Raw genomic sequence first — 17,794 nt, 5'->3', positions numbered from 1 at the left:
TAGTATATCCACATCATTTGGCTCCCAGCTTGCAGTCATCTGCGAACTTTGTAAGTCAGAGTCCCTTAGTATTGGCCTGTACTTCAGAGAAGTAGATAACAAACAAGACTGCTCCCAGGACAGAACCCTGCGGTACACCACTTGTCACTTGTCTGGAGCTGGATTTGGAGTCAGCTACTTTTACAGTGTGTGTTCTGTCAGTAAGCCAGTTTGCAACCCATTGAGTGATGTAGGGATTAATGCCCAGCTTAGTTAGTTTATCTATGACTCCAGAGTGGATGATAGTGTCAAAAGCCTTGGCGAGGTCCAAGTAGGCTGTGTGAACCACCTTACCCTCATCCATGGCTCTGGAGACTGATTCGAAGAAGTCGATCAGGTTCACGAGGTAAGATCGGCCCCAAACTGGGTGGGTTTCAGTGTTTGAAGTTTGCCAATGTCTTTGTTTATAAGTTCCATGATAATACATTCCAAGGCCTTGCAGATCAGGCTCGTCAGACTGATGGGATGGTAGTTCCGAGGATCCAAAGTAGATACCCCTTTGTGGAGTGGGATGACTGTAGCTGTGCGCCACTCTGTGGGCACAAAGCCTGAGGTGAGGCTATGATTAAACATGACACATAGGTGAGGTGCCAGTTCATTTTGTAGTTCATGCAGTACACAGCCCAGGATGTTGTCTGGTCCCATGGATGCTGTATTCTTGACTTTGGAGAGTGCAGTTTTAACCTGAGTGGCCTGATTACCAGAATTTGGCATTCTTTCGGTATTGAGATCAGCCCTTTAGGGTGTGAGAGGGGGGTGAAGTTGGCACTGAATCTATCTGCCAGGATATTGGCAATATTCTTGGGATCAGTATATCTAGTGCCATTCTGTTGTAGCTCAGAGCAGATCTGAGTATTGCCATTTAGATTCTTAACATAGTTATAGAATGCCTTGTGGTTGTCTTTGGAATCTTTGGCAATTTTGTTTTCATAACTAGCTTTGGAAGATTTTATGAGGGATCTCAGCTTTCTACTGAGGCTGATGAGGGAGTTTTTTGAATCCTGGGTTCTTCCTCTTTTCTGCAACAGTTTCTTCCTTTATCTTCCTCTTCATTATAAGATGATGAGGTATTATTTCTCTAGAAATTAGATAGTCTAGATGTATTTTATTAATAAACAAAAACTTAGTAGTGAGACATATATCTTTAGTTACTGTATGCTGTGAAATTAGGATTTATTTGTTAGTATCGATGAAGAGCATGGTATCTGGAAGAATGGTAGTTGTAGTAAAAATTTAGGATATGCTGATGGAGTTATGGGTTTTGTGTAACAGGACATGGGGCCAGGATTATAGGTAGGACAGCATGATAAGGTTAGTCTCAGAGGACATGGGGCCAGGATTATAGGTAGGACAGCATGATAAGGTTAGTCTCAGAGGACATGGGGCCAGGATTATAGGTAGGACAGCATGATAAGGTTAGTCTCAGAGGACATGGGGCCAGGATTATAGGTAGGACAGCATGATAAGGTTAGTCTCAGAGGACATGGGGCCAGGATTATAGGCAGGACAGCATGATAAGGTTAGTCTCAGCAAGCAGGCTGGCTAGATGAGACAGGAAAAGATGAAATGTAGAGAGGAGTATGTTAATACAGCTAAGGACAGAAGATGAAAGATGAGTAATGAGAAACACAAATTTGAGTTGAGGTAGTCAACGTGGTGTAGAGCATGACCATGACTGAGCATGAGGATGACCGAGCATGACCATGTGACCATGACTGAGCATGAGGATGAGTAAGCATGAGCATGATCATGAGTGAGCACGATGATGACTACACATGACCATGACTGAGCATGAGGATGACCGAGCATGACCATGTGACCATGACTGAGCATAACGATGACCAAGCATGACCATGGCTAAGCATGAGCATGGTCATGAGTGAGCATGTGGTTGACCAAGCATGACCGTGAGTGAGCATGAGGATGACCATGCATGACCATGACTGAGCATGAAGATGACCAAGCATGACCATGACTAAGCATGAGGATGATTGTGCATGACCATGACTGAGCAAGGTGCTGTCTGACCTGTATTTTGAAGCAAGAGAGTGTTCCAGTCATTGTTTGTGGAGAGATGGCATTCCAGTGCATGGAGACATCACAAGAATATAGGGAGTCCCCTGCTGAGTTGATAGACTTACTTGTGATTAAGAAGATCCCTTGTAGGGGAGTGAGTTAGTAAAATATTTCATAGCATTTTTCCGGATAGTGAATTAGTTAACTAATTTACTTCGCTACCTAATTTAACTAGGCAATGATCCCAGATTGAGTAAGAAAAAAGATCCATGTTTATCAAAACTCTACCCTGATTGACAAAAACATACAAATAAATATATACATATATACATACTTGTATAAATAAATAAATAAATCATTTCATACATCCATGCTTGCATACATACATATATACATGCATACATACAAAGACCATCCTATGAAGAACTGCAAGCTTGTAGCTAAAAAGTTCACTCACTATGGGACTATTGCTACAATTCTAGAAGACATAAAAAAATATATCTTTACTGGCTCACCATTTATAGGTTTTCAATGTACACTCAGATTAGTTAATCATTCTATCTTTATTGCTAGACTTTAAAATAGGCTTTGGTGAGAGTCTTCTTAGGTGATTCTCAATAATTTGTCGATCAGAACATTCTCTTTGAAATACGGTAACTTTTCTTGTGCTCCACTTGCCTTCTTGGTTAGGAGCTTAGACCTCTCCTTGCCAAGGCTGATTAACCACATGCTTGTCCAGTAATCTAGCTGGATCACACACTCTTAAATTCCACACAGAAATGATTAATAGATGGTGTACTGAAAAAAACAAGAGGAATGTGAATTTAACATGTGTACCAATAACACTTTGTTTACAGCACAATAAACCACTCCCTTGCCTGATAAAAAGTATATATATATTTAGAAAGCTTGTGAGGAAACTATTACTCAATTTTTGTTTTACTTGGATCACTTGTCTGTGTACTTAATAAAGGATTTTTGACTGGAAACAGACTGCCTGCCTTGCTTGGATTACTTTCGAATACTTAGTAATTCTTTACAATTTTATATATATATATATATATATATATATATATATATATATATATATATAGTTACACTTGAAAAGATCGAACTGCTGAAATATCGAAGACCATATGGTCGAGACCATATGATCGATATTTCAGAAGATCGATCTTCTAAAAGTGTAAAAGAAAACAAATATAAGAAGACATTACTGCAGGGTGGCAAGCCCCCTGCACTCCCCATACCCCCCTACTTAAATATACCAACTCCAAGATCGCGCTACACTGACAATACAGTGCAGAATGGGAAGTGTTCCTATTCCCTGCTGTAGCGTGATCTCAGAGTTGGTATAATTAAGTAAGGGGGTGTGGGGGTGCAGGGGAGCTTACCCCCCTGCAGTAACGTCTTCTTGTATTTGTTTTTTTTTTTTTACACTTTTTAGAAGATCGATCTTCTGAAATATCGATCATATATATATATATATTTTTTTTTTACTTAAGATGAGTTTAAGTTGGCTACTTCTACTACTTTTTCCTGATCTGATTAATATACAGTGATTAACTAGAGATATATGGACTGAAAATCTTCCACACAGAGAACTTTCTTACACTGTTTTGTTTTTGGACCCACTACACTTGTTTAGTGGGTTGTTTTGCGACTTTGGGCAGACCTGTATTTTCCACTCTCTGACTGCAATGGGATTACATCTAGCTGATTTGTGGTAGGAATTGAGAAGTAACATTTGTTTTATTTAAGGAAACCAGAAAAGGAAATCAGTTTTAATTCTTGGAAGCTGCCAATGACATTTGACTGCTGCTGTTGTGTAACCATTTTGAAATTCTTCATTTAAGGTTTGCACACTAGCTTTGTTTCTTGTCTTTTGCTCTTTTTATTGTAGTTTTTTTTTTTTTTTGTAATTTGTTTTATTATTACTGTGTTTTGCTTTAAAGTTCTTTTTCTTGCTGTTTTAAATGTTATTTGATACGGTGAGTTAGCAAAGATGTGTTTTCCATTTTCTGGCCGCAAATGGATTAAGTTTAACTTATTTGAGAAAATGAGAAAAGTAACATTTTTGATGTAAGAGAAGCAGAATAGGAAAACATTTAAATCTTTAGAAGCTGCCATTGATCTGTACCCTGACTCTGTTGTGCTTTTAAATTAACTGGCTCTTGAGTTGCCTATCCTTACTGTAGGAAGCACTACCCCAAGATAATTAAAAGTGTCCTTTACCCTCTCTTTCATATCTTCCCAATCAGTTGGCGGCACACTACAGTACCTAGAGTATGAACCCGTTTTTTCCATCTTAACTTTAATATCTGCAACATCTTGTACAATACTACTGACTACATGAGAGTGTAAAAACTGCTTCTCACGAATTAGCCTTTGAATAGCTCTGCTGTTTTCCTCCCGGTGAGAAAAGGGCAGAAGGACATTATTCCCTAGGCTTTCTAGAATCTGCCAATCAGTGGAACCACCTTAGGATTAGTGCTACTGCTATATTCCTGATCAGAGAAGGAACAGTGGTACATTAATTCCTCGCTACCTGTGATTAGGCAGTGTATATGGGCTTACCTAATTGGATTGGTTGCCATTTCAGTGGCAACATCTTTAGTTTTAATTATAGACTATTATATCGCTTAGCTTTCTTGTTTTTAGCTGCTGTTAGTACAGTTCAGGGCATCCACCAAAAGAAGGCTGCAACACGTTTATAAACTCATGTGGCATTTGCAATGAGACTGTTTATCTCCAGAGAACCTGTCACCTGACATTTAGTGCAGCTGCAGAGAGACCAGCACTAGTAGAAATCAGATAGTAACCAACAAGCAAATCACTATTCAGTATTCTTGGAAAACCTTATTCTGTTTTTTCACAAAGTACTGCTAGATTAAATACCATCTTACCTAACCTCAGAGTTAACTATAAATACATACTTTATAAATCTTCAGGGTCGTTTATATTTTCTTCCAGTCCCCAAGTACGACCAGCCCTAGTCCTCCATTCTCTATTAGCCTGGCTCAGCAGTCTACTCTCACCCAATCCATGGGCAGTCTAATTACATGAAGTATGCTAGGCTAGTACAGCAAATGCCTTATGCTTGCTGACTGTTTACTGCTTGTACAAACTCATTGTACAACATGTGAAAGATGTAAATGTTTAAAAAACATATAAGCAAACCTCTCACATCAGCTCACTATTAGTAAGCATCATACTGCTACAATACTATATCATTCCCAACAGACCACTAAGCACACAACTTATGCTGAGGTTATAAAAAATTGTCAAAGCCTCCTAGAACATCCTCTAAAAGATCCCACCCTCCAGCAAACAAGGCAACATCTACTCCTTATCTGAGATTCCCAACAGTCACCAGGAAAGCAGACCTAAGACCATAACTTCCAGTAAGTATGGCCTTACACAGCAGAATACTTTAGTCATAGGTAACTCTATAGTTAGGCATACAGTCTCCAGACTGGAAAAAAATAGTACCAGAATCCAGACATCACAAGTGCCTCAGTGTGCTTTAAACAAGACAAATATGACTATGACCTAGTGGCTTGTCATGTGAGAATGAAAGACTTAAGGCACTCCTTTCACATGGACATGCAGAGAAACATGATGGAACTTGTTATACATGTGTTGACGCAGGGAAGACATTGGTCCTCAGTAGTAGATTGTGGCTGAGTAGTCGATGTTATTATAAGAGGATCCAATATGTGTTGGTATAGAATGAGATGGAAGATAAGACCTCCTGTTTCACTAGGGATGGCTTACACCTCTCACACTAGGGCTTCTCCATACTGGTTAAAGTCTCTACTTCCCTCATAGTGCCTTTGTTAAGCAGAGGCCCCTATTGGACATTTGTTCCTAGCAAACGCAAATTCAAATCTGGACAGCAACATTTTGGCACTACTCAGTGGTAAGAGATGTGATGCCTGTGCGCTGGGCCAGTAATCAAGGAGCCTCAGTCCTCACCACTAGCACCAGTGAGGGGTGTCCATATTGTGAGGATAACAAGTACACACACAGTAAAGTACAATTTTCCTTAAGAGCACACAGAGATCACAGTCAGTCTGGGGGGTGGTTATTCCCTTTCTCTCCAGATCCCCAATAAGACTCCCCACTGGCACAACTATAAGGTTCAGATCTCAGCCAAGTAGTCAAGCCAAAACCTCCAGTACCCTCTCTGTCCAACCAGTGCTTCATGTCCCTGCCCAAGTAGCTGACACACACACACACACACACACACACACACTTTGAGATTTGATTTATATGCAAACACACAGACACTCCTGAGGAAGGCTGGCACAGGCTCATGGGATCATAGGTTAATAGGTAGGTACTAGGCTATTGGCCCAAGGGCCTGCATAAGCCTAGCAACAAGGTTCCCTGGCTTACACCACCCAAGAAAGTTATTTTCCTGTGCCACTGTCGAGCAGAGACACAGAAGTGATCCCCGGGGTGTATTTCCTATTTCCCATCCACTCATCAAGATTTTTCTTGAAGAGTGCTAATGAAGAATTTTGCTTGACATAGTTGGGTAACCTGTTCCAGAGTATGGAAAGTCTCTGGGACAGGAATCTTTCCCTCCAGCATTCCTGTGTGTTGTGGTGACAAGGTTTGGGTCCCTAGACCATGTAGCTCGGAGGGATTGGGATTTCATTAGGTGTAGCATATCCAACAGCTCTGGGTTTGACATAGTTTTATATGTTAGGGAGAGATCACCTCGGAGTAGGCGGTATGCTACAGAGTAAAGCTGGAGTTTTTTGAGGCGGTCAGTTTGGGCCATTTGTTTGAGGCCAGTAATCCTCTTTGTGAGGTACTTCTGTGGTCTTTCTAGCGGCTGCAGATGTCTTGTGAGGTGCATTCCAAAAGGGGCGTTGTACTCTATAATGGGTCTAATGAGTGTCGAGTAGAGGGGAACAATGACCTCTTTTTTCCTGGATGAGAACCCTTTTATGATGAGGTGTGCCATGTAGAAGGACTTCCTGACTACTATGGCGATGTGACTATCAAAGGAGAGACTACTGTCCACCTGGGTCCCAAGGTCTCTTATCACACATTCGGTGTTAAGTAGATTGCTGCCTATGTGGTAGTTCATGGGTACAGAGTTTTTACCAAAGGGGATGACACTGCACTTTTTGGCATTGAGCTTGGGGCCATGGCTTTGACTCCAGGCATCTGTCTCAGTGAGGCCCTTCTGTAGGATGACCACATGATTTGGTGATTTGACTATGGCTCCTAGTTTGTAGTCATCTGCGAACTTCATTAGCCAGAGGCATTCTGTGTTAGCCTGTACTTCAGAAAAGTAGATACCAAACAGGAGAGGTCCCAGGACGGAACCCTGTGGTACTCCACTTGTCACTGCTTCGAGGTCAGATTTGGAGTCTGCAACTTTTACAGTGTAGGTTCTGTCAGTGAGCCAGTTGGCAACCAATCTTGTGACGTAGGGATTTATACCTAGTTTAGTGAGTTTAGTTATAATTCCAGAATGGGGGATGGTGTCGAAAGCCTTGGTGAGGTCAAGATAGGCTGTGTGAACCACCTTACCCTCATCTACGGCTTTGATGACTGCCTCAAAGAAGTAGATCAGGTTCAGGAGGCATGATCTGCCTTTCACAAACCTGAACTGGGTGGGATCCAGAGTTTGGAGGTTACCAATGTCTTTGTTTATGAGTTCCATGATGATACGTTCCATGGCCTTGCAGACCAGGCTCATCAGGCTAATAGGTTGATAGTTCCCGGGATCATTGGTGGTTCCCCTTTTGTGGAGTGAGATAACTGCTGCTGTGCACAATTCAGTGGGCACAAAGCCTGATGTGAGTCTATTATTGAACATGGTGCTTAAGTGGGGAGCCAGTCTATTCTGAAGTTCATATAAAATGCAGCCTGGGATGTTGTCCGGTCCCATGGATGCAGTGTTTTTGGCTTTTGAGAGTGCAGCTCATTAGCTATGCCCCCTTCAGCCCAGGCTATAAGTTAATAAACACTGCCACCAACTACTCTTATCAGCTACTCTAAACGCCCTTACCAAAGGGTGTCCAATTCTACTGTGCAATGTTATTATTATCCAGTTCATAGGTGTGGTGAACAGCAAGGCTATTGCAGTGGCTTATACAGCATCAACAAATACATGCAAGCACGCTAAGAGCTTAAAATATCTCTACACAAAACAGCCACAGTTCAAAGGTTTAAATCTATTTAATAATAAATACACAACACAATACTTATTAACTCAACACAATGACATTAGAGAGTTCAGATTCACAGGAAATACTTTAAAACAACATTGTAAGACAGTCTCTCATAAATATAGAAAACAGCTAGACTAATCTGGCTATATTCCTATCTATCTCTAACAAAAATACTAAGATCTAGGTCTTACTTACAGAGCAAAGCAAGTGCTGGTGAGGTGTTGTCAGCTTCAGAGCAAAATACAACATGTCATTCTTACTTTCTGAGATAGCCCTTAAATTGATAATGCACATTATTGCTGAGTCATTTCAGATTACATCATTCTTTATACTTCTGCTTAAGTTTTCCAGGCTCACAGAACTTAAAATTTAACATTTCTTTGTAATCTGCACCTGACGGGAAGCCACAGCAATAAAATATACTTTACATTTGAAACCTAGTAATTGTCTCTGTCCTAGGGCAATAGAAAGAATTTCCAGCTGCAGACATCCTGTCTCCAAGCTTGAGATCTCACACAGTTGTAAAATTCTTTACTTATCAGCTTTCTTCCAGCAGGGTACACTGTGGTTACATTTTTGAAGCTTAGCACATAACACGGTTTTCGTACATTTGTCCAACAAGCCTGTGGAATCTATAAATATTTACAAATGACATAGAATTATTTACAAAATTCTATCTAGCTGGGCTGACAGCCTCTCAGTTTATCACAGGATTCTAAATAAAAAAGTGTCAGAACTTGAAGACCTCTTGCAACTCAGACACATTCCTATCTAAAACATGGTTTCAGTGCAATGACAAAACTCCTTATATATCGGGGTTTAATATCTGTCATGCTTTCAAGTCCTTGGGTAAGTTTGGGAGAGTAACTGTATTTGCCAGAAACACCATCGCCTCATATAATATTATCCACAACCATAACTTGGAGCTCTTCAAGATCCATATCATCCTTAATAAATACAGCTAATACTTCTTTGCTTCTTATACATTCCAGTGTCCCCCAAAGGTCATGGAAATTACCTTAACACCATTGAGGGGTTAAATATCATACCAAGTACCCGCTTGTTAGGGGACTTCAATTACCCAAATACTGACTGTGACACTTATACATCTAAGAATGGATATGCTCAGCTTTTCCTAGACTTTGTTGATACCAATGTACTTGTACAAATTGTAAAATTAGTCACTAGAAGCTGTACTACCATTGACATGATCTTTACCAACCCAGCCCCTAACTGTACCTAACCATGCATCACCTTATTGCTAATTAAATCTGACTACAAATCAGTCATCTTCTCTGTCAGGCCTACTGATACCATGGCATCACCAAACTAGACTAGGCTAAAAATTAGACCAATTAGACAAACTAAACTAGGGATTCTTCAATGGCAAACATACTGTGGTTTGCATATACAAAACATATACAAATTCCCAATACTCCTCCATAAATAGAGCCGTATGAGAGAGAGAGAAAAAGATGCCACATTCATCTCTGATTTTTTACCAGCTATAAAGAAATATCTGTACTTGTATACCCTAAATCATCATCATCTTCTTTTGGCTGTTCCCGTTAGGGGTCGCCACAGTGGATCATCTGTTTCCATTTCTTCCTGTCCTCTGCATCTTGCTCTGTCACACCAACCACCTGCATGTCCACTCTCACCACATCCATAAACCTTATCTTAGGCCTTCCTCTTTTTCTGTTACCTGGTAGCTTCATCCTTAGCATCTTTTTCCCAATATATTCAGCATCCCTCCTCAGCACATGTCCAAACCAATGTAATCTTGCCTCTCTGGCTTTGTCTCCAAACCTTCCAACCTGAGCTGACCCTCTAATATACTTATTCCTAATCCTGTCCACCCTTGTCACACCCATTGCAAATCATAACATCTTTAACTCTGCCACATCCAGCTCAAACTCCTGCCTTTTTGTCAATGCCACTGTCTCCAACCCATATAACATAGCTGGTCTCACTACCCTCTAGGAGACCTTCCTTTTCACTCTGACAGGTACTCGTCTGTCACAAATTACTCCTGACACTCTTCTCCATCCACTCCATCCTGCCTGCACTCTCTTCTTCACCTCTCTTCCACAGTCACCGTTACTCTGAACTATTGATCCCAAGTATTTAAACTCATCCACCTTTGCCACCACTATGTACACCCTAAATATAGTTGTAAATTCAGGAATAACCTTCCCTGGTGGACCTCCCATATTAATAAACTGTATAAAAGGAGAAAGAAAGTATTGAAACCTTGTAAGAAATGCTCAGTTCCCTGCCTCAAGACCACAGAGGAATATGCCAGCAAAGAACATAAGAGCAGTATCAGAAAATGTACAAATTTAAGGTTGCTAGAGATACCAAATAAAAATTACAAATTTTTCATCAACTGTATGAGTAAATTAAGGAACAATTTCTAAGAATGCACTGAGCTCATCCATAATAATATCATGTACTCTAATTGCAAAGATAAAATCAATATACTAGCAGACCAGTTTAGTGCAAACTCTGCCCTACCTGCTCACTTTCATGTCTCCATTATCCCTGAAAATGAAGTTTCCATTGGAATTGTCTTGGAACAAGTCTTAGAATCTTTGTCAAAAACTAAGAAAATACTTTCATTGGGCCAGATAACATAGTGATAAGTATGTACTATTTGAACCTCTATGTAAACTGTTAAACATAGGTTTTTGTGTCTGATTCCTGGAGTATGGCCACTGTGATTCTCCTACACAAGTTACACCTCTACAGACCTAGGCGAACATAGACTCCTCAGTCTTACCAGCATTACATGTAAAGCCATGGAATTTATCATAGCAGGACTAATTTATGCATATATAGGAAACTTAACTGATCTAGACCACACTCAGTTTGATTTTGTGAAGAGCAGTTCCTGTCTTGTAAACCTAATAAATTTATTTGAAAAGATTACAAAGGCTGTAGACAGTGGTCACTTCATGCTTACTGCTGATCTTGACCTAGATAAGTCTTTTGATGCTATTCCCCATGCCAATAATTTTGAAGAATTAGACAATATTAAATCAACCCCTTATATTTCCTGTTGGACTGTAAATTAGCTATCCAAAATATCCCAAGTAGTAAATGTTAATGTTAATCCCTCTGAGCATAATATTGTAATTATTGGGGTCCAGAGGGAGCAGTGATGGGCCATCTCATGTTAGGCATTTATTTGGATAGTTGTGGTCGATTAAACTTACTGATGACCGCACTCAGCCACTTATGCTAAACTTCTACAGCAAGGTTAAGAATATGCACCTGATACACTGAGAAAGTCTCAAGCTAAATGCATGGAAGTGCTGAGCATTAGTGGTCAGCAAAGACGTTACTCTCACCTCATATGTTATAAGTGGTACTACTCACAGATATGGTCATAAAAGATGTAGGTGCTGATGTGGACATCTCTCTTTCTCACTCTCTCATTTAATCATCAAGCTTCTACTACAGTAAGGAAATCCCTCTATCTGGCCTATTTAATTTCAAAGGGAATATCTTCACAATCTTCAGAAATCATTTTACTATTGTACTCTTCTCTTACCAGACCCATTACTGAATATAATGCCACCTTTGTTATGTTCAAATCCAAGCATATTGTTCATCTGGAAAGACCCCAACAATTGTTTTAACCAAGGAAATGAATGGCCTTAGGCCATTCAACCTTCTCAACAGATTAGTAAATCTCCCTTATCAACAGTAGCCTGCCAGCTGCTCCAAAGTGACCTGTGTATCACTTTGTGAGCCACAAAAGACCCGATGTTATTTGACCTCCTATAACTTCAGAAAACGAATGGCTCTACAAACATCTGCGTCAGCGGCCTAGGTTCACATGGACAAATAAACAAGACTTGCTGGAGGGATTATTTCCTAACTTAATGGTTTCTCAGTCATGGAATAAGTTACCGTTATAGGTTAAGCAAAGTACAACTTTGTCTACCTTTAAGGATAGCATTGACAATTGGATAGGTAGACACAAATTTACATCAAGGATATCATGTATGGCTCTGCTTAATGGGTAAAGTGAGCACAATCACGTGGTTATAAAGGGTGGGAAGAACTTTTAAGTCTTTCTGCTTAAAGGTGTACATGGTTAGGCATCTTATGGTTCCTGTAATCACTTGGCTTGCATTGCTTCTATGTTCCATGATATATACAGTCAGATTCACTTTATAATCTCGAAATACTGAAATAGTCAAATTTCAGTATATTGAGACTATAAAGTCGAATCTACAGAATACCGAAACACCAAAACCGCAAAATTCAAAATCGTGAAGTTAAACACACCAAACACCACACTACCCACACTACAAAAAAAAAAAAAACATAAACACACAAACATGAAAACACAAACTAACAAACCTACACTACAAATAAGCAGGGGGGCAGGACCCCTGCACCCCCACACCCCCTACTTATATATTCTAACTCCGAAATTGCACCAAACAGAAAAGACAGCAAATTCACAACCAGACATTCTATAGTCCCTCGCACACACACCACATATATACAAACACCACTACATTCAACATTTAGACACTCATACTTTTACCTGCCTAGCCTAACCCACAAGTATAACTTCCAAACACACTCGCATACACTTCCAAACCTACCCCAAATCCTTACAAAGTAGTCACTTACCTGAAATCACATGTAAATCCGCACACTAAACCGGACACCATCCACACACACACTCCATGTCATGTACTGTTAAACCATCACCATGAATTCAACATATTTGAATTCACAGTTATGCATTTTCACCATTCTGAACATTAAACTTTATGGTCTTGAAATACTGAAATTCGATATTTCAGTATTTCGAGATTATAAAGTGAATCCATACAGTCATATGCTTTATTCATGCACACAGAATAAAACAATGCAATTGTACATTTTCAATTCAAAAAATAATTTGGAAGATGAATTTGAACTAGTTTAATAGCAGCTATATATCTCATGTTTTGCTGTCATAATGTGCTTCAAAATCATTCAGTCTAGTTGACTTCTTCATTAATTTACTAAATGTAGGTGCAATATAGTCAGTAGTTGACGAATGGTCATACCTGGAAGAATTTCATCTTTGGGTACTGTACAACATTTGGGTTAAACATCATATTAGCTTATAAAAAATCATAATCAAGTTTATTAAACATCTCAGGAGCTGTCTCTTTCCCTGGAATGGTATCACATCTCATTAAATTACATTTATTTTAGGTGTCTTGGAAGCCTGGTTTGAGAACACTTCTGTCTTTATATATATCTCTTGTTAGGTCAAAGGCATACACTTTCCTTAGCCTTAACAATCTAAGATCTTAGGTATTTACTAGGTCAGTCACAACAGCTTTTGTTCCAAGAGACTGACAGTTGGATTCTGTATTCTCAACATCTCTCCTGGCTTCAATGTACACAATCACTTAGCTGTTCTTTCAAAGCACATTATTTTATTGAACTTTCTACCAAACTAACCAAACTGAACATTTCGTAATTTCTGTGGATGAAGTAGAAGAGATGAACTTTTCTTTGTTCTTCCTATCAATAACTGAGATGCTAACAGCCATACTTGATGCAGTAGGAGTATTATTACACTTAAGAACAGAATGATCTTGTTTAAAACTGGAATACACACTTTCTGGATATTTTGCACAGGTTGTACGTCTCTTTCAAGCTGTCCATTACAGTGTGGATGCTTCAGTGAAAAGGTAGCATTCTGAAATGTCTAATGTTGCAAAATGCACAAACTTCCTGACTGACAAAATGTGGACAATTATCAGAGATAAAACATGAAAAAATGGATCTCATCAGTGTGATGACTAATTATAAAGTCGTATCTCTCAATCTGATGACGTCAGGATATTGTTGCCAAGGTTCTCTCAACTCTGGAGGCATTATTGAAGACACTGAAATCAGGAGTAATTGGAAGGAAGCAGTAGATGGCCTGTTTGAAATATACAATGCAGGGTGGCCAAAAAGATGGATGCAGGATAACAATGAACAGAGATGAGATGCTGACTGTTTTTGAAATGAAAAAAATTAGCAACTATTTTTCTTTCTTTATTTTATTTTATTTTTTGTAGTATTTCACAAGTTAAAAAGTGTCCTTAGTGTTGTTTGTTTAAAACATGTTACACATTAGACATTTTTGACATACATTATATTTGATATGACGCACCAGGCCAAAGCAGAATACCATGTGCCGTTTTCTTACATTTGACAATGCCTTAGTGTGCTTCTGAATAATTTCCAGCGTTTAATTACACAGTCGATTTGGTAAAATCATTCTACTGTATGTGAACAACAGTCCATATGACTCCTGAAGTTCATCACAGAAGATGTAGTATAGCCGAAGTGGAAATTAAATGTTTATCTTGACATTTGTCAATCTGTTAGTATGTCATTTTTAAATAGTTTTAATTCCATGTGATATATAGTATGATAGGTAAAATTGTGCAACTAGTCTTCTAACATTAGGCGACAGGAGTGATTACATAAATCTCAGACATGGAGCAGGGTGATTTTCTCTTCATTTCTGAAATTAAGCTCTGTAACTATAAACTGTAATAATGCATCAGTGCTTCTACTATTGAAATCCAAATCTCAACATCCCAACATGCCACTATATAAACTGTAATAATGCATCAGTGCTTCTACTATTGAAATCCAAATCTCAACATCCCAACATGCCACTATATAAACTGTAATAATGCATCAGTGCTTCTACTATTGAAACCCAAATCTCAACATCCCAACATGCCACTATATAAACTGTAATAATCCATCAGTGCTTCTACTATTGAAACCCAAATCTCAACATCCCAACATGCCACTATGCCAAAAACCATTATCTGAAATGCATTAGGGTTAAAACTAAGCTGTAAGCATTTTTACAGTGGGTAATAAGCCCCTACACCCTCCTAATTTTACATACTAACTCTGTGGCTGTACAAACATGAAGAAGGGAGAAATCTTCCAAACCAAAGGAATCACCACTAGCACACACTCAGAAATCCCCCTGGCAGTGATTTCCTATGGAAAACAGTGATCAACATTCTCTTCCTCGGCATCTTATTCTTCAGACACATGATACTTGAATAAAAGTAACTCAGCAATGTATGAAGAAACTTGCATCAGCAATGCATACTTCCTTGCTAGGTTTGTGTGCAGCACTCATGAAAAATATTTAAGTAATATTCTACATACATAGATGCTAGACTGCAGCAGAGTTTTGTAGTGTTTTTTTAAATGTGCTCTGCAATGGACTGTGGTCACATTCCACAGTGACTTTACCTTACATTTTTGTGTCTTTTGGCTTTTCCTGGTTAGGGGTCGCCACAGCGGAACTCCAGTCCACTAATGATTGGCAGTAGATTTTTACATGCTGGCTTGCCGGGCCTAACGCACAACTTTCACCGAAGGAACGCCCATTCATGCATGTTGCCACACAGAAGACACTCTAACTGAGAATTGAACAGGCAACGTCTAACTGTAAGGCGACAATGCTACCGCAACACCACCACGTATTTGTAAAATCTGTTCCATCAATAGACTATAACCAACAGTTCTTCTTCAGTTTAAGCACAACAGATCTTTGCACTAATCATTGTTCCTGAGTAATAACTGAACAGTTGTCTTTATTGAAAGAGCACTGCCCCACTGCCAGCCTAAATAACATCAGCCTGTAATGCCACTGCCTTTGTCACATCATAGTATCACGCCAGTCGTTCCATCATTATTTTTTTCAGACGTACAAACCTCATTTTTGTGCCTATTCGCACTGCCAGAAAATATCCTTTAGAGGTAACTTCTACAATGACATATACACCTTAGATACATTTGGAATTAATTTGGATAGAAATTGCACCATAGTCAAAAATCTCACTGAGCATTTATCAGGCTAGCACTGTATTTGGCCCATCACCTTCACTTTTTCTGGAGCTGGTCATGTGCATTTGTTTAAAGCATGTCATATGTGCTTGATAATATTTAAACATAGTTGGTGTTTCTCCTTGTTTAGATTTAAATTAACTCTTACCAGGTAAAGCAGTTGTTTTAATATATTATCATGTTGTTCTAGAGATTCAGAACATGTCACAATATTATCTGTAATGTTTATGACATCTTCAGTGATCTGTACCACAGCATTTTGAAACACATCCAGAGCAGACAAAATTCTAAACATCATTCAGAGAAATCTGTTTCCGCCCAGTAGAGTACCAAAACTAAACAGTCTATGAGTCCAATGTGATAAGCTAGAAAGTCTGAGTGGGATCTATTACTGAGAAATATATGACTTGGCACCATACAGCCCAATTCTTCAACTGTTTTTAAAAAAAATTGATCTATTCATTTCCCATGGGTGAATGCAAATTTGAATTATGTCAGTTTTAACTACAGTCACCATGCTGTTAACCAACTGTGTAGGACCAGTTTGTTTATCAATGATGACCATGTCTTCCACTAATTTTAGTTCCAGTTCTTTGTCTCAGTGAAACTAGTAGTTTTTGTCATTCCTGGGTTCTATTTAATACCACATTGTCTAGGTATGCATGCCAAATCAGTAGATAAATAAGTAAATGTCTAAAAATATCAAATTAAACATTGCAGCTGAGGCTTTGTTTTCATTCTTTAACCCTATGTCATTGCTCACTATACTTTTCTTATGAGACATAACAGGCTATACTTCACAAATTTCTGAAGTGTCTGACTGAAAAATCCATGAAATAATATCTTCAGCAGAGGAATTATTTGTTTTGCGAACGGGTAAATCATGTTCACTGGGAGTCTGTATATCTTTGACTTCATGCACATGTGAATTAAGAGACAGTAAATCATCTCGGCAAATGCAATGCGGCCTCTAGTGCTATGCAGTCGCATCTACCATTCACTTTATCATGATCAACTGCTCCGTAGTATGCCTCCCCAAACTAGTTGATTGTTTTATTAATATAGCTTGAAGCAGTAGTATTTGTTCTTCATTTTATATACACACAATGTAACTGCTCTTACTCAGGAGTTTTAGTATGTAACCATAATAAGTCAGTAAAATGGGTTTCTGATAGTAATCCATTCAGAGTCAGTTCTCTGAATGCAATTTCAGTTATGATATCACATTATGCAGTATAAAACTTAAATGATATAAATCTCACACATATTGATGGCTTCTCAGTCTAGTCATTTTTATATTGATAACACCTGCGTTTCAACACCCAGAAAAACAACAGTGCACACCATCTGTACAGATGTATCAACTGCATTCAACAATGTTCAGCTTTAGGTGGGACAGTCTGGGAATGATTTAACATTATAATACACAGTCACCACCACTGTTTGCATCATTCCCTTGCAAAAACATATTTTGACCTGCATTCTTGTCTCTAAACTTGTAAACTTCAGAAAATTGATTCAGCAGTTCACTCTTTCTGCGTTTTCTGTCTGGATACTGAAAATGGGTTCTTATCTTGCCGGTACCCATACCTTGAACAAACTAATGACTGCTGAGCTACTTATGTCTCAGTTTTTAGCTGCTTCAT

General features: G+C 38.9%; 1 protein-coding gene across 1 annotated transcript in view; it reads left to right on the top strand.

The window, feature by feature from the left end:
* FAM107A (family with sequence similarity 107 member A) overlaps positions 1 to 17,794 on the top strand; it is a 1,773,139-nt gene that overhangs the window by 307,853 nt on the left and 1,447,492 nt on the right. The window lies entirely within an intron of this gene.

This window comes from Protopterus annectens, chromosome 7.part1, assembly GCF_019279795.1.
Source record: "Protopterus annectens isolate FY-2018-M chromosome 7.part1, PAN1.0, whole genome shotgun sequence".
Lineage (NCBI taxonomy): Eukaryota > Metazoa > Chordata > Ceratodontiformes > Protopteridae > Protopterus > Protopterus annectens.
The sequence above is the reverse complement of the archived record's forward strand: the minus strand, read 5'-3'. Positions and strand labels throughout refer to the sequence as shown.